Raw genomic sequence first — 22,424 nt, 5'->3', positions numbered from 1 at the left:
GAAATTCCTCCTCACGGCACACTTTAAAAAATTTAAAAAAAAAATAACCCTCTATGATCGGATGTACTCCAACTAACACTTTAGCAGACGGGAGCTTTATTTTCTTTCTGCTTTACTGACATTTCAAAGAGAGGGATTTGCATGTGTGGCTATTTGCACACATACACCTACATACGTGCACATGCATAGCTCCCTGTGGTGTGATTCAAAACTTCCCTCTCCCACGCCCCTCCCACCTCCAGGATTGCTAACAGCAGAAGCTCAGGCTGCCTCCAGCTCTTTCTTGCTGTCCCAGTGCAAGGTGGTGGTCGCTGACCATAAATTCTTCCCTAACTAGTTTCAGGAACCACAGCCTACACGGGGAGCTCAAAGTCCTCGTCAGCTGTGCCTCAGAATTAAGAGCTGCCCTTCAATAACTTTGTTTACCTGTAAATCTGTTGTCTTTACCAACTGGGTGCCATAATGGTGCCTGTTTTCTCTGTGCCTGGCTGACCTCGCAGTGACCCTGGGTCAGTTGCTCACCTCCTTGCTTTGTTTCTTCAGCTGTAAGGAGACTTAGACTATTTCTACCATCCTTTACCTTTTTCTTTTCTTTCTTTTCTTTTTTTTTTTTATAACAAAAAGGCCCTGAGTAGGCTTTCTGCACATAAGCTTTGTAGAATGTATTTTCAGAAAATAAACGAATATTGTATCAATGAAATTAATCTACTTGAAAAATTCTGTGAAATAAGAGAAAGGGGACTGGATAAAGCCTGACCCTGGAAAACAATGCAGGGAGGGTTCTTTCATGTACTTAAACCAATATCAGAAAAAAAGAAAATTTATTTAAATGTCACAGCTAACAAACTGCTAGTGGAAAAGCAAATATAAAGAAAAATCTAACCCTTGTAAAGAAATCTACCCCCTCCTGATGTCAATCACTGACAAGCCAATGTCCTGACCAAAAGTTGTAAAAGTAAAAAACTTTGTTCTGCTCCCCAAACAGCATAAAAGATTTCCCTTTTAGATTCAGAGTCTCCTATTACACATTTTGAGGAGAAAATATTACCATAAAACACAAATGTATGGGTAAAAAAGGAATAAAAAGCAGGATACAAATGTCAAAATTTCAAAACTGAAGAATCAAATGTCGAATTGCTAGATTATTTGTTGTGTGTGAATGTTTACTAATAGTTACTTATATTTGACCTTAACATTAGCTTTCTACTGCTTCCCCTTAATTTCTGAAGAACATATCCGTTTGAATAGCTTCATTTTGTAGATACAAATAGTAGATGCCTACAACAAAAGTTGAAGCCTCTTGAGATCAATTAGGAGATAGCTCATAGCAAACTAAAGATAAACAGAACATCTTTAGACCATACCTATTTAGAGTTAAAGAACCCAAAGTGCTTAAATATCTGTGCTTATAATCCTGGTGGGTTCTTAAAATATTCTATAACAATTGTCTAGAAAAAGATCAACATAATAATTTTATCTGTGCTGCAGAGATTCTTTAAGAGCTGGATTTTTTTATTCATCTAAGCAATATTTCAGAGGAATTTTTTCATAAAGAACTTCAGAGTAGCTGCTCCTTTTTGTAAAAGAGCTTTAGGAATGGTCCATTTGCAAAACGAATAATAATGAGAATGGCAGAATTTCTCTAAGAGGAAAAAATAATAACACACAGATAAATCTTCATTTTAAATATTTGAAATAGGCAGTTCCAGGACTCAGATTTTAATACTCTGTGATTATGAGTATCCCAATGCATGCTATCCATTTAATTCGTTCTCAATAAATGGAGAGAAGAGCTTTAGTGGTACAAACTGATTGATGTGGGAGTCACTTCCTATTTTCAATTTAACATAATAAATTATAAGGCAAAAAATGCATCTCATTAGAATTTATTCGAACAGATCTGACTGGAACTTTCCCCTATGATATTTCTAATTTTTACTGAGACTAAAATTTTCAGAGATTATACAAATAGAAAGGCTATTTCGTTAACATGTATTTTATTATATAAAAGTAAATAAAGATTCCCAATGATAGCATTAAAAAGTGTTTCTCTTGTATAATCTATATCTCAAGGTGCTATATAAATAAAATTCACTTAATTTGACTCCTAAACATTAGAATTATTAATAATGAAATAAAGGATAACAGATTTTTATTTTATAAAACTGACTCCACTGAAAATTTAAAATATATTCTTTGAATGAGAGAAGCTACTTTAGTATAAAATAAGAATAAGTAATTATCATAGACAAAGAAGGCAATCAAATTTGTGGGAGTTTTGTCCTATTACTCAGTTGTACTCTTTGTCGTTTTAAAAGTCTTTCATGTCCCTGACACATTCAAAGTAGACATGCTGTGTACTTCTACTATACTCTTTTGCCTCTCCAAGATATATTCCAACTGTGTACTTCATATTATAAACTTCACTCATTTTCTTTTTGTTCTTTACATTTTGCAATATAGTGAACTTAAAATAACTATATATGAAGTTTTCATAGCTTGTATTCATTTGTAGATTAGTCTCAAGTCATTTTTCCTAGAACTCCAAACAAAAAATCTCTTCTCTGATTTCAAACTTTAAAGTAATCTTGCAGAGCACTGTATCTAAATATTGCAAGTGATTTATCATTAAATTTCTTTTGCATGTAACTCCTCTAATAATAATAATAAACATTATTAACAAGATTCGATTTAAAATTTTTTGTAAGCAAATTGCATAAGTGTAGGGATGTAATTTGCCACTTGCTGATAATCTTCCAATATCTAAATTGTATCTGATACATAGTCTATAGTCCATAAATATTTGAATGAAGCTATGATGCTATTATCTAACATCCAACCCTCTAGAAGCAAGAGCTCAGTTATTGTTTTATTTTATATTATTATTATTATTGCTTTTTAGGTCACACCCAGCGATGCACAGGGGTTACTCCTGGCTCTGCACTTAGGAATTACATCTGGCGGTGCTTGGGGAACTATATGGGATGCTAGGAATTGAACCCAGGTCGGCTGCATGCAAGGCAAATGCCCTACCCCACTATGCCATCACTCCAGCCCCTCAATTATTGTTTTAATTTTGTGTGAAAATACATCTTCTACACAACCCTCTAAGACAAAGCTGTGGTCCTATTGCCAAGACAAAACTAGCTCCACTGATTGAAAGTGTAAACTAATTTTTTTATTCACAGTATAGTGAAGAACAATAGTTTTTTCCAGTTTCTAAAGGCAGTGAAAAAGTCTTTGATCATAATTCATTTTCAGTACATTTATGTCAGAGCAACATAAATAATTTTACCATATCATATAGACTTTTAAGAAAGAATGGATAACAGTAGTTAAGTAAAAGGGAACTTTTGAAACTTGCAATAAATTTTTCCTTCACATTTATAAAATACACTGAGTAAAAATAGGGTTTTTGTATGTAGACCTACGGTTCAGCGCTATTCAGACAAGAATTGGCAAAATTGTCCAGAAAAAAAAAAGAGATAGTATGTAATCTAAATTCCTAATTTTTTTTTATTGTTTTGAGTAGAAAGCTAATGATAAAAAACCTGGCGATGCCCAGGGCTTACTCTTGGCTCTGCACTCAGAAATCACTCTTGGCTGTGCTCAAGGGACCATATGGGATGACAAGGGTCAAAAACGTGCTACTGAGTGCGAGGCAAGCACCCTATATACTGTACTATTACTCCAGCCCTCTTAAATAATTTTTACGGGTTAAAAAAAAAAACCCTATTATATAGAATAACAGAGTGGGAGACTAACACCCAAGAACTGTAGAAATAAGTACCAGGAGGGTGACTCCATGGCTTCGAGGCTGGCCTCACGTTCCGGGGAAAGGTCAACTCAGAGAAGCGATCACCAACTACATTGTAGTCGAAGGCCATGTGGGGGAAGGGAGTTGCGGGCTGAATGAGGGCTAGAGACTGAGCACAGCAGCCACTCAACACCTTTATTGCAAACCACAACAGCTAATTAGAGAGAGAAAACAGAAGGGAATGCCTTGCCACAGTGGCAGGGTGGGGTGGGGGGGAGATGGGATTGGGGAGGGTGGGAGGGACGCTGGGTTTACGGGTGGTGGAGAATGGGCACTGGTGAAGGGATGGGTTCCCAAACTTTGTATGAGGGAAGTATAAGCACAAAAGTGTATAAATCTGTAACTGTACCCTCACGGTGATTCTCTAATTAAAAATAAATAAATTTAAAAAAAAAAAAAACCCTAAACTTGCTGGGGTTGGAATTACATTTTTCTGACCTGGGTTTAATCCCTAGCATATGGTCCCCTGAGTCCTGCCAGGAATGATCCCTAAGCACAGAGACAGGAGTAAGCCCTGAGCACCACTGGGGTGTGCCTCAATGCTGTCCCATCCCTGCCCCCCAAAAAAAAAAATTTAAATTGCTCAGAACCTCCTACAAATAATCAAATGTAATTCTAGGAAGTTATAATGAACTCACTTCACATTTCACATTCAAATAGCTATAATAAAAATAAATAGCTATAATATTAAGATTGTGAACTCTGATTTTCATAGAATACTCAGTTTCCGCATTTATTTTATCATGGGTAATGTCAAATTGTTAGCATTATCTTTAATGTGTAATATAATACCACAAAGCTTCATTGTGTGGTTCCCTAATAAAAATAATGCATATGTTTCTTAGATTTGCAGTTATGTTTTTCTATATTGGTATTATTTGAACTGGGTTTAAGACTACAATTTTCTGTGTGCTAAGAACCATCAAAACACAAATGTGCATGAAGTGGGCAGGGCAAAGATAAAGAACACTGTGGAGGACAGAGGCTGTAGTATGAAACTCAAGCTTTGCCCACCACCCTTAAGAGACGGCTTACAAGTGCCATTCTTGTCACTCAGAAACAGGATGGTTAAGACACTATCACTTTCTTTAGTGACCCATTTGTTTTCTTAGGGGACGGGAAAAGAAGAGTAAAGGGGGTTTGGGCCACATTGGTAGTGCTTGGGGCTTACTCTTGGCTCTGTGCTCAGGGATCACTCCTGGCTGGGCTTGGGAGACCATATGGGGTGCTGACCATTGAACCCACGTCAACCTTAGTGATCCATTTTAACATTTTTATTAAAACATTTCTCAAACCCCTTTTTTGTTGTTGTTGGGTTTTTTAGGCACGGAGTCTACACCCAGTGATGCTCAGGAGTTACTCCTGGCTCTGCTCTCAGGGATTGCTCCAGGAGGACTTGATGACCAGATGGGATTCCATATACTCCAACATAACTTGGCTGCATGCAAAGCAAGATCCCTACCCACTGTGCTATCTTTCTGGCCCTCTTAGAGTCCTTTTTGAGTGTATCTAAATGATATGAAAATATTGAAGTGCTCAAAAATAAAAGTTCACTTCCATCAAATACAATGTCTGTAACACTTGTCAACCAGAGATTTCATTGGCTATATTGTCCTGACAGTCACAGTGAATGAGAGGCTAATAGGAAAGTTTATTTTCCAGTCTGCTAAGGGACTGTCTTTTCTTCCTCCACCCCCCCCCCCCACCAGACTTCTAGTTGATTAGAAAGCACGCTGAGGGACTGGAGCAATAGCACGGCGGGTAGGGCATTTGCCTTACACGCAGCCAACCTGGGTTCGATTCCCAGCATCCCATATGGTCCCCCGAGCACCGCCAGGACTGTTTCCTGAGTGCAAAGCCAGGAGTAACCCCTGAACATCGCCAGTTGTGACCCAAAAAACAAACAAACAAACAAACAAAAAACACGCTGAGTAAGAGTCATTACAGGTAGTAGGACGCAGGAATTGATGAGCAAAGTGCCACTCACCAGCTCCTCTTGCAATTTTTGAACTTCACTCATGCATTCTTTTATTTTTAATATCTGTATTGCATTGTACTGCTCTCTTGGTCCAATACTTTAGAATCCTTATTGATAGATGTCTTTAATCATTTATTCTTCTTTCCCAGACATCTTTAATTTATTACATGTGAAGCAATATTCAGTATCTAGGCTTGAGTCCCTGTAATTTTGAGAAAGCAGATATTCTTTTTCTGACTTGTTTTTGTATCTTTAATTGTTCTGCTATGTTTGTGTCTGACTTGGGGTCACACTCAGTGGTGCTGAGGGGTTAGTCCCTGTAGTGCTCAGGGCACTCAGCAGTGTCAGACATCAGACCTGGGGCTGTGGCATGCAGAGCACGTACTCCAGTCCTTGAGTGATTTCCTTGACCATCATTTCCATAAACTCTGAGAAGCACCCAGATGGTGGATATCACACTTCTCGCAGTTACATCCCAGAGTGCTGTTTAAATGCAACTAAATATGATAATTCCTTGATCTTTTTACGGTATGATTATTTACTCAGAGCAGAGCCCTCAACCATACCTCAACTAAAGCTTGTTTTTGGTTTCTGGTGATTTTGAATAGATGGGTGTAGAAAATATAGGCATTTATTAATTAATGTATTAAAGTAGTAAATAGAAATTACGTCAGCGTAGGGGCCAGAACATAGTATAGCAAGTGGCTGACCCAGGTTCAACTCCCCTAAGTCAAACAGGAATAATCTCTGAGTGCAGATCCAGGAGTAAGTATTGAGCACCACTGAGTGTGACTGCACCCCCCCCCCCCGCAAAAAAAATTCAGTCTCTAATCCTAGACAGTCGCTACTCTTACTTACTAATTATTATGTAAATAATCTAGCTCTGGACAAGAATCTTTTTTTGGAGGGAGACTGGGAGCCACACCCAGCAGTACACAGGGGTTGCTCCTGGCTTTGTACCCAGGAATCACTTCTGGCAGTGCTCTGGGGACCATATGGGATGCTGGGGATCAAACCAGGATCAGCTGTGTGCTGAGAGTACCCTCTGTACTATCACTACAGCCCTCTGAACTAAATCTTTAAAGCCCTTCCACCTCTACAGTTTGCTTATTATTCTAAAAGAAAACCACTACCCAAGGATGGCATCATTTTCTCCCCTTCATGTTGTGACAACTGTAGGTTTCATATTCTTGGGGGCAGGGTAGCCTGGGTCACACTCATATTGCAGTACCTTCTCTTTTACTGAGTCACATGCCCTCACCCGGGATGGCTTCCTTCACAGCTTTATATAGTTTGGCTATAATATATATCTATAACTGGCTATGATCAATTAATTGTAAACACCACTGCACTTGGCCTGGAGCGATAGCACAGCGGGTAGGGCGTTTGCCTAGCACATGACTGACCTGGATTTGATTCCTCCGTCCCTCTTGGAGAGCCTGGCAAGCTACTGAGAGTATCCCGCCCGCATGGCAGAGCCTGGCAAGCTACCTGTGGCATATTCGATATGCCAAAAACAGTAACAAGTCTCACAATGAAGATGTTACTGGTGCCCGCTTGAGCAAATCAGTGAGCAACGGGATGACAGTGATGTAGTTACAGTGATGATATAAACAGAAATAATGGAATCAATATTTATGTATACACATATACCGACTGGATTCCACAGGACGTTAAAAGACCGCGTGGCCACCCACCAATGAGATGGTCAGACTTTTTCATCAAAACCCTGAATGAGGGGGCTGGAGCGATAGCATAGTGGTTAGGGCGTTTGCCTTGCATGTGGCCAACCCAGGTTCGATTCTCAGCATCCCATATGGTTCTCTGAGCACCGCCAGGGGCAATTCCTGAGTGAATTCCTGAGCCAGGGCAATTCCTGAGCCAGGAGTGACCCCTGTGCATTGATCGCCAGGTGTGACCCAAAAAGCGAAAAACAACAACAACAAAAACCTGAATGAATGATTTGAGGCTCTTCCTGTTCCTGGAGCGAGCAGATATCACTGGGCTACACTCACACGTGACACGGACAAACGGAGATTTTACTGGTGCCCCTCGAGCAAATTGAAGATCAACGGGATGACAAGTGATACAAGTGATACACATATGCGTATATAATTTATATAAATAACCTAATATATGTACACATATATACATTGTATATGTTAGAAGAAAAATGAATATGCTAAAAAGTGATAAATTTCTATTTACGTGGCTAGAGTGATAGTACAATGAGTAAGGCGTTTGCTTTGTACGTGACCAACTTGGGTTCGATCCTTGGCACTTCATATGGTCCCCCAAACGCCACCTTGAGTGATTCCTGAGTGCAGAGACAGGAGTAAACCCTGATCACCGCTGGCTGTGGGCCCCAGGCATCGGTCTCACATGTGGCCAACTGTAGTTTCATCCCCAGCACCACATATGATCCTTTCAACACCACCAGGAGTGACCCGAGCACAGCCAAATGTGACTGGAGCCACCCCTCCCCTCCCCCCACCTCGGAGGAAAAACAAAAGAAAAAATGTCACTTGTCAGTTATGGTGAATGGGTTGAATTCATGAGAAATTCTAACATCAGGGTCTGGAGAGATAACTCAAAGGATTAGAGCACATTCTTTGCACCCAGGAGCCCCAGGTTTGACACCCCTATTATTTTACTGCTCTTCACATACCCACTGAGCACTAAAGGATGTGCCCCCAAACAAATAACCATAGCACCATTATTGGTGGTAGGGGGCAAGGTAGAGAACCCAGGGTCTCATGCATGTAAATCATGCCCCTGCTCCTTGATTACATTCCTAGCTTATCACTTGTTTAGAAAATGAGGCAATAATACCCTCACATCGAAAAAATTCACTATTTGAAGTGTACTGTCTGGGAGAGGGTGAGGTGCTGGATTGTGCTATGTATGAAACCTTATTAATTACATTGAACGCCACAGTGCCTCAAGTGAAATAAAAATTCACCAATTGAACTTTTGTGGCAGTTAATATATCACCACTATTGTGTGACCAGCACCATCATCTGAAGTCATAGAACATTTTTTCACCCCGAAATAAAATAGTTTTTTAAAAATTATATTGAAGCTTTGTGGCCGCGTGATATCTTAATGTGAGGAACTGGCCCAGGACAGACCACAGGAATCTATTTAGCTTTCTTAAGACTCTTTTTACAGGAGCCCTTATTGTAGAATAACTTGTCTATCTGTCCCTGAACAAGGAATTTGGATACAGGTACCCTGGGTTCCAAAAAGGGTGGTGGTCAGACCAGATTACCAGATGCATATCACAAGACCCATGTCACAAGACCCAGGACTGCCCCCAGAACTGGGACATTCCTGAATATTGGCGCGAATGCGAATGCTGATCTCTAAAACCATAGGCTAAGGAGTGATGTCCTTTTAAAATGGATTGGTTAAGAGAGTTTGAAATATTACAAATCTATTGGCTATGAAATGCGCGGGCTCTGCTGTAATGGCCGGGGAAGGCCTATATAAGATCTCCTTTGAAGAAGCTCGGGGTCTTTTGCCCAACCTGCTGGACCTGCGTGTCCTGTAGGCGGCTGGACCCTGGCTAGCCAGTCTTACAATAAACCCTGCTTGCTGTTTGCAGTCTCTAGAGTCTCTTTGTCGTTATAGGGAGATCTCGATCTGTGCCCTAACATTGTAACCTACTTCTCCCTCTGGGAGAAACTAGCAAGCTACTGAGAGTTTCCTGCCCACATGGGACAGCCTAGCAAGCTTCCCATGGTGTATTCATATGCTAAAGCCAGTAACAAGCTGGATCTCATTCCCCTGACCCTGAAAGAGCCTCCAATGCGGCATCATTGGGAAGGCCGAGTGGAGAGAGGCTTCTAAAATCTCAGGGATAGGACAAATGGAGAGGTTACTGAGCCTGCTCGAGAAATCGACGATGAACGGGATTTCGTAATTTGTGATATTGAAGAAACAGGATATAATTCATGTGGAACAGCACATGACTCGCATGTATGAGGTCCCAAGTTTGATCCCTGACACCAAGCACTCCACCCTCAAAAAAAAAAAAAAAAACTATGAGGGGCCAGAAAGATGGTGCAGCTGATAAGGTGTTTGTCTTGCATGTGGCTGACCCAGGTTCAATCCATGGCATCCCATATGGTCCCCCAAGTCTGCCAGGAGTGATCCCTGAGTGCAGAGCCAGGAATAAGCTCTGGGTGTGGCCCAAATGCCCCCCACAAAAATCCTATGGAATGTTATGTATCATAATTAACATATAGCATCATATTGATTACATAATAATGATTATGTAATCAATTCTATATAACAATGTATATAACAAATGTATATAACAATGAGTCAATATTTATATTTGCAGTGAAATGACCTAGGATTTTTTCCTTGGGGGATGTGCTCTTACATATAGTGGTATTGTGAACGTTTCCAGCATATAGAATATATCCTCCTCTTCCTCCTCCTCCTCCTCCTCTTCCTCCTCTTCCTCCTCTTCCTCCTCCTCCTCCTTCTCTTTCTCCTTCTCTTTTTCTTTCCTCCTCCTCCTCCTGATTGTTATTACTCTTATTATTAATATTACAACTACTAATATTACTTTGTTTAGGGATCACACCTGGTGCTCTTCCACCTCTGTACTTAGAAATCAAGGGACTATTACACCTCTGTGCTTAGAAATCAAGCCTGGCAGTGTTTGGAGAGATCATGTGGGTGTTAGGGTGCAAACCTAGGTCTCCTGCATGCAAAGCCCATGCTCAGACCTTAATCTATTTCTTAAGTCCCTTATACTCTTTTTGTTTGTTCTTACTTTTTTGTATTGTATTTTGGTTTTGTTGGGGGGGCACACCCAGTGGTGCTCAAGTCCTACTCCTGGCTCTTTTCTCAAGATTCACTCCTGATGGGCTTGGGGGACCATATGGAATGTCAGGGATTAAACCTGGGTCAGACACATGCAAGGCAAATGCCCAACCCATTGTACTATTGCTCTGGCAATAGTACATAACTTCTTAGGGTTTTATAGGGGTTGAGCTACTTGCCTTTCATGTGGCAGACTCTGATTCAATCACTGGCACCACATGGCTTCCCTGGCGTCTCTAAGAGCACAGAGCCCTGAGTAGACCTTGGGCACTGCCAGGAATGACCAAAACTATTCTCCATGTACCACCCTGCAGAAACAAAAAAGCAAAAATAAAACAAAACAAATTCTAGTCAAAGATTTAGTACTCAATCTTTCTGTAGATGAAAACCATTATGATGTAAGAAGTTAAGAAGTGAGAGATCGGGGCTGGAGTGATACAGGGGGTAGGGCGTTTGCCTTGCACGCGGCCAACCCAGTTTCAATTCCCAGCATCCCATGTGGTCCTCTGAGCACTGCCAGGAGTAATTCCTGAGTGCATGAGCCAGGAGTAACCCCTGTGCATCGCCCAGTGTGACCCAAAAAGAAAAAAAAAAATTGAGAGATCTAGGGGAGTGGAGTCATAGCACAGTGGGTTGGGCATTTGCCTTGCACAGCTAACCTAGGTTTGATCCCAGGCATTCCATATAGTCCTTCAAGCACCACCAGGAATAATTCTTGAGTGCAGAGCCAGGAGTAAGTCCTAAGCACCACCAGATGTGGCAACAAAACAAAAGAATTGAGAAACTCCACCTCATGGCATGATCCTAAGAGCACAAGTTGTTAATTCAAAAAAAGGGGGAGAAGGGAGAAGCTGAAGAGATAGTACAGCTGGTAGGGGCTTGTCTTATAAACAGCCAACCCAGACTCAATCCCTGACATCCTGTATGGTGCCCTGAGTACCACCAGGAGGGATTCCTGAGGACAGAGTCAATAGTAACCCTTGAGTATTGTGGGTATAGCCCAAACTTTGAAAAAAAATAAGTACTCCTGTTCTGTTCATTGAGAGTTGTTCATAATAATCAAGATCTTGAAGAGACCCAAGTGCTCAAGAACAAATAGTGGATACAGAATTATGGCAGGGACTGGAGAGATAGTACAGCAGGTCAGATGCTTGCCTTGGACATAGCTGACCTGGGTTTGATTCCTGATACCACAGATTGTCGCAAATCCCTCCAGGAGTGATCCCTGGGTGCAGGGCTAGAAGTAAATGCTGATCAGGCACAGCCATGGGTGTCCCTTCACCCTCCCCCCAACCAAAAAAGGAGAGAAGGAAAAACATGTCTACGCACATAATGGAACACTGGTCAGCTATAAAATGAAATAAAATCCTGCAGTTCTCTGCAACTTGGATAAAACTGGGAAGCAACGTGCTGAGTGAATCAAGTCAGAGGAAGACAACTACAAAATGATCTCTCTCTCAGAAAGAGAGAGACAGACATAGAAAGATTGCACTCATCTATGGTATATAGAATAACAGAGTGGGAGACTAACACCCAAGAAATGTAGAAATAAGTACCAGGAGGTTGACTCCATGGCTTGGAGGCTGGCCTCACATTCTGGGGAAAGGGCAACTCAGAGAAGGGATCACCAACTATAATGTAGTCAAAGGCCATGTGGGGGAAGGGAGTTGCGGGCTGAATGAGGGCTAGAGACTGAGCACAGTGGCCACTCAACACCTTTATTGAAAACCACAACAGCTAATTAGAGAGAGAGAACAGAAGGGAATGCCCTGCCACAGTGGCAGGGTGGGGTGGGGGGAGATGGGATTGGGGAGGGTGGGAGGGATGCTGGGTTTACTGGTGGTGGAGAATGGGCACTGGTGAAGGGATGGGTTCCCAAACTTTGTATGAGGGAAGCATAAGCACAAAAGTGTATAAATCTGTAACTGTGCCCTCATGGTGATTCACTAATTAAAAATAAATAAAAAAAAGATCTCTCTCTGTGTAATATAATAAAAGATCAGAGCAACAGTGCATGCTTTGCATACAGGAGGCTTATGGTCAATCTCTGGCACCACGTGGTCTCCTGAGCACCAATAGGAGTGTTCCTTGATCACTGAGTGAAGAGTAACTCCAGGACACTACCAGGTCTGGCTAAAAAAAGTGGGGGTGAAGTGGGGGAGGAAACAATAAGAGAATAAACAGTGGCTAAAGATAATGACCCTGACAATCCGCTTCTATAGAACTGTTTGTTAAGTGTGTATGGAAGTAGCACTGTCTGTCACTGTAGCACTGTCATCCCGTTGTTCATCGATTTGCTCGAGCAGGCACCAGTCACGTCTCCATTGCGAGACTTGTTATAGTTTTTGGCATATCGATTACACCATGGCGAGCTTGCCAGGCTCTGCCATTCGGGCGGGATACTCTTGGTAGCTTGCCAGGCTCTCCGAGAGGGACGGAGAAATCGAACCCGGGTCAGCCGCATGCAAGGAAAATGCCCTACCTGCTGTGCTATTTCTTTAGCCCATGTATGGGAGTGGGGAGGTAAAAATGAGAGACTTAGAGACAGTGGTGGAAGGATGCTGGTCTCTTCAGGGTGGGTGTGATGTAGCAATATGGTATTTCTGAAATAGTAGCATGTAAAAAATAACATATATGTACGGAAGGGATGTGTTGTATGCAGGCTTTCCGGGTGGCTCTCTCTCGCCACTGTGCTTGGTGCTCTCGAGCTGCTCTGTGTGGACTCGACTGAGATGACTGTTGGCGATGGGCAGGCAAAGGAAGAACGAGGACCAAGCTGGTTGCTGAATAGTTGCCGTTTATTCAATCTCTCGTTTCTCCTATCTCATACACTCTTCCTTCCTAGCCCCTTATACCTAGATCCCAGTTTTCTGGATTCTGACTCTGACTCTGACCTCTGTATCTTTTTCTTTTTTTTTACTTTTTCTCACACATGCAGTATTTACACTTAAGTTTTTGGGTTTTGTGTGTGTGTGTGTTGTTTTGTTTTGTTGGGTCACACCATGCGATGCACAGGGGTTACTCCTGGTTCTGCACTCAGGAATTACTCCTGGTGGTGCTCAGGGGACCATATGGGATGCCGGGAATCAAACCTGGGTCAGCCGCGTGCAAGGAAAATGCCCCACCCAGCTTTTTTGCTCCAGCTCACCTGACCTCTGGATCTTGACTCTCACTCTGACCTCTGGATTCTGACTCTCACGCCTGCTCTCTTACAGTCTTAGTTTATATAGCAATCACGTAGGGTGGTGATACAAAGGTGGGGTTGACCGTTAACAAATCAACAAAGAGAGATAAGGCCACTCCTCCAGGAGATTAACTCAGGGATAAAATCACATCTAAGGAGATTACTCCAGATTACTAGGAGATCCACTTAAGGGCGGGATCCCATCCAGGGTGTGTAGCTTTCTTCTTTCCTTGGATAGTAATCCACTTAAATCACTGTATCACTGTCATCCCATTTTACATGATTTACTCCAGCTGGCACCAGCAACGTCTCCATTCGTCCCTGAGATTTTAGCCCTGAGATTTTAGCAGCCTCTCCTTACTCGTTTTTCCCAATGATTGGAGACTCTTTTTGGGGTCAGGCAAATGAGACTCTTATTGTTACTGTATTTGGCATAATGAATACGCCACAGGATGCTTGTGGTAGGATACTCTCGGTAGCTTGCTGGGCTCTTTGAGAGGCATATATATATATATTTCCCTTTATGATGATGTGTCGGACTGGGACTGGGCATTTTCCACCCAGATTCCCCACTTTCCAGTAGCTTTGCAGTCACACCCAGAAACTGCTCCCCCTGCACCAATGCCCAAGATCACTGTCACTGTCACTGTCATCCCGCTGTTCATCGATTTGCTCAAGCGGGCACCAGTAACATCTCCATTGTGAGACTTGTTGTTATTGTTTTTGGCATATTGAATATGCCATGGCTAGCTTGTCAGGCTCTGCCATGCGGGCAGGATACTCTCGGTAGCTTGCCAGGGTCTCCGTGAGGGATGGAAGAATCGAACCTGTGTTGGCTGCATGTAAGGCAAATGCCCTTCCCATTGTGCTATTGCTCCAGCCCTGGCCAAGATCCAGAGACTACAAAACAAAGCTCCCAGAAGTGCATGGCTGCATTCAAGGCTGCGCAATCACTTATAGTCTAGCCCACGGATATGCCTAAAGCAGCACACATGTGTTTGGTTTTTTTTTTTTTTTTGGTTTTTGGGTCACACCCAGCGATGCACAGGGGTTACTCCTGGCTCTTCACTCAGGAATTACCCCTGGCGGTGCTCAGGGGACCATATGGGATGCTGGGATTAGAACCCGGGTCCGGCCGCGTGCAAGGCAAACGCCCTACCCACTGTGCTATCGCTCCAGCCCCACATGTGTTTGGTTTTAACATACTTGCTTGTATTCTCTTATATACATTCTCTGTCCTTGTTGGAGAGTCTGGCAAGCTACTGAGAGTGTCCTGCCCACATAGTAGAGCCTGGCAAGCTCTCTGTGGCATATTCGATATGCCAAATACAGTAACAATAATGTGTCTCATTCCCCTGACTCTGAAAGAGTCTCCAATATGGCACCGTTTGGAAGGAAGAGTAAGGAGAGGCTGCTAAAATCTCAGGGCTGGAATGAATGGAGACATTACTGATTCCCTCTCGAGCAAATCAATGAACAACAAGATGACAGTGATGATGACGTTGATGATGTGTTGAAGTGGCCACACGGTCCAGGAATATATTCACTCATGTGTGAGGCTTGGTCTGAGCATGTAGAAAACTACCTGGAGTGTGGCGGCGGTTGGGTAGTGGAGGTCGGCTGCTGGGGCTGGGTCCCTTGGGGCAGGGAGGGCTCTCATCTGCTTCCCTCTGGTGCGCCTCTGGCGCAGAGTCCAGTGGCATGGTTATGGGGTCTCATTTTAAATTTCCTTCCAGGAGAAGCAGACATGAGATCTGGAGAGTGGCAATGAGGAGATTATCTGCTGCCAGCAGGAGGTGGCTCATGGGTATGACCCCTGGGTCACTGGAGATTGGGGGAAGCAGGCAGAGGATCTCTGCTCCCAGGTCCCATTGAGCCCAGAGTCCAAGATCACAAAGTTCCGCATTACCTGGGTTCCATAGGACTTCGCTCATGCGTGAGGCTTGGCCTGAGCATGTGGAAAGTGGCCTGGAGTGTGGTGGCGGTTGGGTAGTGAGGTCAAGCCAGAGGTGCCCCAGAGGGGGTGGATAAGATCCCTCCCCACCCCAAGGGACCCAGCCCCGGCAGCCAACCATCTACTTAAATAGTTATAGTAAATTTACTTCTAATATTTCTAGCAGTGTCATTCTGTATGAGCATAGAAAGAGATATATCAAACTTAAAGTTTGGTTCTTCCTGAGGACATCTCACTATATATTCCAGACCACAGTCCTCAGGCCAGGTTAGTCTTCCTAACCCCATCAGGGTCTTAATCCCATTGTTGCTTTTGGATTATGACAGTATTTGCCCATGAGCATGCTCTCAATTTATAGTTGAGTATTGTGGCTCTTTGGCTTGGCCCATTTCGATGCCAGGGTAGCTCACAACTTGCCCTGCGTCCATTCAGTCCCTCATTGGGACCCTGCTTTTGAGGTGCTAGGAACTAAGGGCAACTGAGTCAAGAAAGCAGATGCTTGGGAGTAAATATTATTCGGAGTCAATTAACTCCCAAGTTACAAAAGCATAATGTTAACTGTCTTTTTGTGTTTATACAGAAAGGACATTGCTTTAAGGTAAACTACTCAAAAGACATAACTTACAATACAAATTCTGATCTTACAAACTAACAGAATCTGATTAGGTACAAGGTGATTAACTGGTTGGGAAGGAGGACACAGAGAAGAGTTTACTGATAAACAAAGAAATGAGAGTGACTCGGGAGCACTGTGATGGGTATAACCCAACAAACCTAAGTTCCCTGCTGCAAGGCTGAAAGGACAAACCCAATGTTATCCTACAGTAGTATTAACAGTTTTGTATTATATATGTAAGTACATTGAAAGAAAATGGGAATCAAGGTGCTGGGGAGGTAGCCAAGGGCTAGTGCGTGTGCTTCGCATGCTGGAGTCTCGGACTTCATCTTCAGCACCCCACATTCCTCTGAGGACTGCTGCAAATAGCCCATTACACCACCTGGGTGGCCCCCAAACCAAGGTATTTTAAAAGCAATGACACCATAGATATAGCTCAACAGTACTGCATGTGTAAAAGTGCAGGGTTTAATCCCTGGCACTACAAAAGTTAAAAACAACAACAACAACAACAACAACAATAAAGACTGGGGGGGGGGCGGAGTGATAGTACAGAGGGTAGGGCATTTACCTTGCATGCAAAGCTGACCCAATTTCCATCATCCCATATGATTCCCCAAGCACCACCAGGAGCAATTCTTGAGTGCAGAGCCAGGGGTAACCCTTGAATATCACTCAAACAAAAGCAAAATAATAATGAAAAAAAGATACAGTATATTCTGCATCTGTATGTAGTATACTCTATTATGTTTTTTTTTTTGTTTTTTTTTTTGCTTTTTGGGTCACACCGTGTGATGCACAGGGGTTACTCCTGGCTCTGCACTCAGGAATTACTCCTGGCAGTGCTCGGGGGACCATATGGGATGCTGGGAATCAAACCCAGGTCGGCTGCATGCAAGGCAAATGCCTTACCCGCTGTGCTATCATTCCAGCCCCCCCCAAAAAAAAACCCTGATTGCTCCAGCCCAGTCTGTTAGGTTCCATCTCATGCATAATCATTTTTTTTCATTTTTTTCTGCTTACATAGAATACAATGCTGCTAGCTGCATTTTTTCTCACAATGTAAAAAACCATAATTTGCTTTTCAAAGGATTACTTTGCCAAACATACTCTAAAATAGGGATAGTACAGGGGGTAAGGGGGCAAGGGGGCCTGCATACTGCCAGTCCTGGTTCACTCTCTGGCACCATATATGAATGGTTCTCTGAGCACTGCCAGGAATCAATCCTGAGCATAGAGCCAGGAACTGCCCCTAAACACCCTGGTATAGCTCAAAAACAAACAAAACACCCACAAAATAATGAAACTTACTTGCAGTTTATTTGGTTAAATCAAAGTCCTAATGCTAGCAAGCTTAGGAGAGGTGATTCAAACCACATGTGCTGTGGAAGTGTTCCCAAGAACTGGGCCTCGCCTCTCTTTTCTTTTCCTCTTCCTTTTGTTGGTGTTGCTGCAGTGAATGACTCAGAGTTGCACACACTCTTGCTTTGCATAATGGAGCCCCAGGTTTGATCCCAGATTTGATACCACATGTTTTCCTGAGTGTCACCAGATGTGACACCAAAAAGCAAAAAAAAAAAAAAAAAAAAAACAGCGGTAGGGCATTTGCCTTGCACACGGCCAACTCGGGTTTGATTCCTCCGCCCCTCTCAGAGAGCCCGACAAGCTACCAAGAGTATCTCGCCCGCACGGCAGAGCCTGCCAAGCTACCCTTGGCGTATTTGATATGCCAAAAACAGTAACAAGTCTCACAATGGAGACCTCACCGGTGCCCGCTTGAGCAAATCAATGAGCAACGGGATGACAGTGATACAGTGATGGTCTAAAATAAACCCAAAATTCCATTATTGTGGTACTGGGAGATAGCTTGGAGGACTAGAGTGCATACCTGTTGCACAAGGTCCTCAGTAGGCTCTGGACAGTGGAAGACCCCCGTCTTCCTACAAGGTGGACCCTGAACATCACTGGTGAGGAACCCTCCAAATCAAATCTATCAATTCACTCTTTCTTTTTTCTTTTTGAAGGATGGGAGTCTTGGGCTACAACCAGCAATGCTCAGGGGTTACTCCTGGCTTTGCACACGAAAATTACTCCTGCCAGAACTCGAGATCTTATGGGATACCAGGGATCGAATTTATGTCGGATGACAGTGACAGTGACAGAGATATCACAAGAGGTTAAGGCACTCGCCTTACATGTGGCCATCTCCAGTTTGCTCTCCTGCAGTACATATGGTCTCCCAAGCACTGCTAGGAGCACTGCATATGGTCTCCTGAGCCCCACCGGGTATGGCCTAAAAACAGGAGCAATGGAAGTAAGTAAGACGCTTGCCTTACTTACTTCCAACCTGGGTTTGATCCCTGGCATTGTGCAGAACTTGAAGTGGCCCCTGAACATGGCCAGATGTGACCCCCAAACTAAATAATAAAAATATAATAAAAAACAATCCACCCCTCCTCCCCCTATCAGATGACTATTTTATGGAATGTCTTAAGTTCTCAATTTGTGAGATTTTCTTCTTACATTCATGCTAACCACTTCTGGTAATGATATCCATAAACTGGCAAAAGCCTTGGGGACCCCTAAAGCATTCCTGGAAAGGTCCCTTGGTGGTCCCACAAACTGTAAAGCCAGAGCAGCTAAATATTTGTGGTCCATAGCACTGAATTACCAGATCAGCCAGGTTGGCACAATATTGCCTAAAGTACAATACTGTGCCGACCCCACAAAAAAATACTCATAAGCAAAGGAGGCACATTATGACTTAAAATTTTTTTTTGTTGAGGCTGGAGCGATAGCACAGCGGGTAGGGCGTTTGCCTTGCATGCGGCTGACCCGGGTTCGAATCCCAGCATCCCATATGGTCTCCTGAACACCGCCAGGAGTAATTCCTGAGTGCAGAGCCAGGAGTAACCGCTGTGCATCGCCGGGTATGACCCAAAAAGAAAAAAAAAATTTTTTTTTTGTTGATAATGAGGCGTCAGTTCTCTTCATTGTAAAAAAAAAAAAAATGTCATTTTGGAGCCAAAGATTTGACTCAAGGGGTAGACCATATACCTTTGGCATGTGCAAAGCCTGGGCAGCACATGGCTTTCCAGCACTGCCAGGTATGGACCTAGTGATCCCTGGCACTTTCTGAGGTGGCCCTGGTGAGGCCCAGCAACACCAGGCTCAGGCACTGTGCCCCCGCACCCACAGCTGAGTGTCCTGAGTGCAACCCACCCACATTCCTAGCAGTGCTGGGTGTGACCCCTTTTTTTTTCTTTTTGGGTTACTCCTGGCTCTGCACTCAGGAATTACTCCTGGCTTGCTCAGGGGACCATATGGGATGCTGGGAATCAAACCCGGGTCGACCGCGTGCAAGGCAAACGCCCCACCCACTGTGCTATTGCTCCAGCTCCATGGGTGTGACCCCTTTCTAAAATGAAATATTCCTTTCTTTTAGAAGTCTGTAATACTTTGAGCACGTCTTCTTTTTTTTTTGAGGGTGGGGGGAAGAGTGGGGTTGGTTTGGTTCCCATACCTGTCTGTGCTCAGGGACCTCTCCTGGTGGTGCTCAGGGGCCATATGTGGTAGTAGGAATCAAACTGGCCTTGCAAGCAAAGTGTCCTTATCCTTTATACTAACTCTCTGGTCTAGAGTATGCTGTAGAATTTTCTCTCACATTCAACCTAAGTATAGATTATATATACATGGTGTCAGAGCTTGAACCCATGTTGGCCGTGTGCAAATTAAGTGCACTGCCCACTGTACTATCTCTCTGGTCCCAACATTTTGCATTTGTTAATATTTGTTAGTTTTTTCTTTTTAGTTTTTGAGTCATACCTGGCGATACCAGCCAGGGGTGACTGGCTCTACACTCAGGAGTTTCTCCTGGCATTGCTTGGGGGACCATATGGGATGCTGGGGATTGAATTCAGGTTGGGCATGTGCAAGGCAAGCACCTCACATGCTGTATTCTCTTTAGCTCATATGTGTATGTTTTTTTTTTAACTTGATTATAGTTTAGGTAAATAGCTACAATAATTTTCTGCCAATATTGTTACCATACCTCATCACTGTTCAAAGTGATCAAAACCAAGACATCAATGTGCTTATATTCTTCTGTTCCACTTTATCCCCCTTACCACGTCCTTACTTTTTTTTTTTTTTTTGAGGAGGCACACAAGACTTCAGGGCTTAATTCTGGTATGGCTCAGGAAACCCAAGAGGGGTGCCGGGGATCAAGTCCAGGTAGACCATATGCAAAGCAAGCGCTTTACCCGCTATACCATATCTCCAGAGTCCCCTGCCCACTAGACTATCACTTGAACACTTAATATTTATGCCATTTTCTGGGCCACACCTGCAATTCTCTTTGCTCAGTGCTGAGTCACACTTTGCAGTGCTCAGAGGCTCCAGCTGGGTGCTCAGGAACCATGAAGTGTTGGGGAACAAATCCAGGCTTCTCACACACCCAGCATGTGTTCCAGCTTGTTGAATCATCTCTGGCCCTAAACGGGCACTTAAAAAATTATGTAGGCAGGTTTCACTTGTCTTATTTTGGTTTTCATTTGTGATGCACCCAGCCATGCTAAGGGATTACTTCTACCTCTGTGCTGAGGGATCAGTCCTGGTGTGCTCAGGGGACCACATGAGGTGCTAGGATTGAACCAGGGTTGGCAGCATTCAAGGCAAGTGCTTCTCACCAGGTATTGTACTGTGATCTTCCTCATTTAGATATTTCAGGAGTGGATATTGCATTATATACACATCAAAACTCACCTCCACTCCGTGGCCCCACCTCCTTTCCTTCTGGTTAATATGGGTGCAGATGGTTGTATGTTAAGGTCACATACCTTGGTTGTGCTCAGATTTGGTGGTCGTACACGGGATCGCACAAAGAGCAGGGCCAGAGCTCCCACTTAGTGCTTGTGAGGTAGACTGGGACCATATGGTTGCAGACAAAAGTCAGGATCCTACACACACCAGGCACATGGTCCATCAATGGAGCCATATCCCCACCTTTGGCAGGGAGCCACATCTGGCTGTGCTCAGGGTTTAGGGGTCTCGGGGACCATATGTGGTGCCAGGGTTCAAACCACTGTTGCTGCTGCAGTGACATGCAAGATAAGTGCCTTACCTGCTGTACTCTCTCCAGCCCCCTTACAGCTTATGTAATAAGAGCTTTATTTGTCTTTGGAGCCCGATTTTTTTTTAAAAAAATTTTTATTAGTGAATCACTGAGGTACAGTTACAGACTCACAAACTTTCGTGCTTGTGTTTCAGTCATACAATGGTCAAGTGCCCATTCTCCACCACTGATGACCCGAGTATCCCTCCCACCCGCCTTGAGCCTGATTTTGAGTCATGACTGAGTCACTTTTTTTCCTTTTTTTTTGGGTCACACCTGGCGATGCTCAGGGGTTACTCCTGGCTGAGGCACTCGGGAATCACTCCTGGTGGTGCTCAGGGGGCCATATGGGATGCTGGGAATCGAACCCAGGTTGGCCACATGCAAGGCAAATGCCCTACCCACTGTGCTATCACTCCAGCCCGAGTCAATTTTCTTAGATGAAGAAATTAATTTATCTATTTTTTCCTCATACTGTCATGGCGTGGGCTGGAGGTGCAGCACAGTGGTAGGGCATTTGCCTTGCACGTGGCTGACCCGGGTTCGATTCTTTTGCCTCTCCCGGAGAGCCTGGCAAGCTACTGAGAGTATCTTGCCCGCATGGCAGAGCCTGGCAAGCTACCCGTGGTGTATTCAATATGCCAAAAACAGTAACAACAAGTCCCCCCCCCCAAAAAAAATGGAGACGTTACTGGTACCCGCTTGAGGAAATCGATGAGCAAGGGATGACAGTGACAGTGACCATGATGGTCATGGCGTATTCTATTTAAATATTTGAGTTCCAGAATATAGTCAAGGGTGTCCCAGGAGTTTTTTCTCCATCTTTCGCTTCTCAAATGGTGCATGGGGGCCTCTATGGCGGCACTCAGATGCTTGGGAGACTATGTGGTGCCGGGGGATAGACCTAGGGTTAGCTGCATGCA

Source organism: Sorex araneus, chromosome 1 (assembly GCF_027595985.1).
Source record: "Sorex araneus isolate mSorAra2 chromosome 1, mSorAra2.pri, whole genome shotgun sequence".
Classification (NCBI taxonomy): domain Eukaryota; kingdom Metazoa; phylum Chordata; class Mammalia; order Eulipotyphla; family Soricidae; genus Sorex; species Sorex araneus.
The sequence above is the reverse complement of the archived record's forward strand: the minus strand, read 5'-3'. Positions refer to the sequence as shown.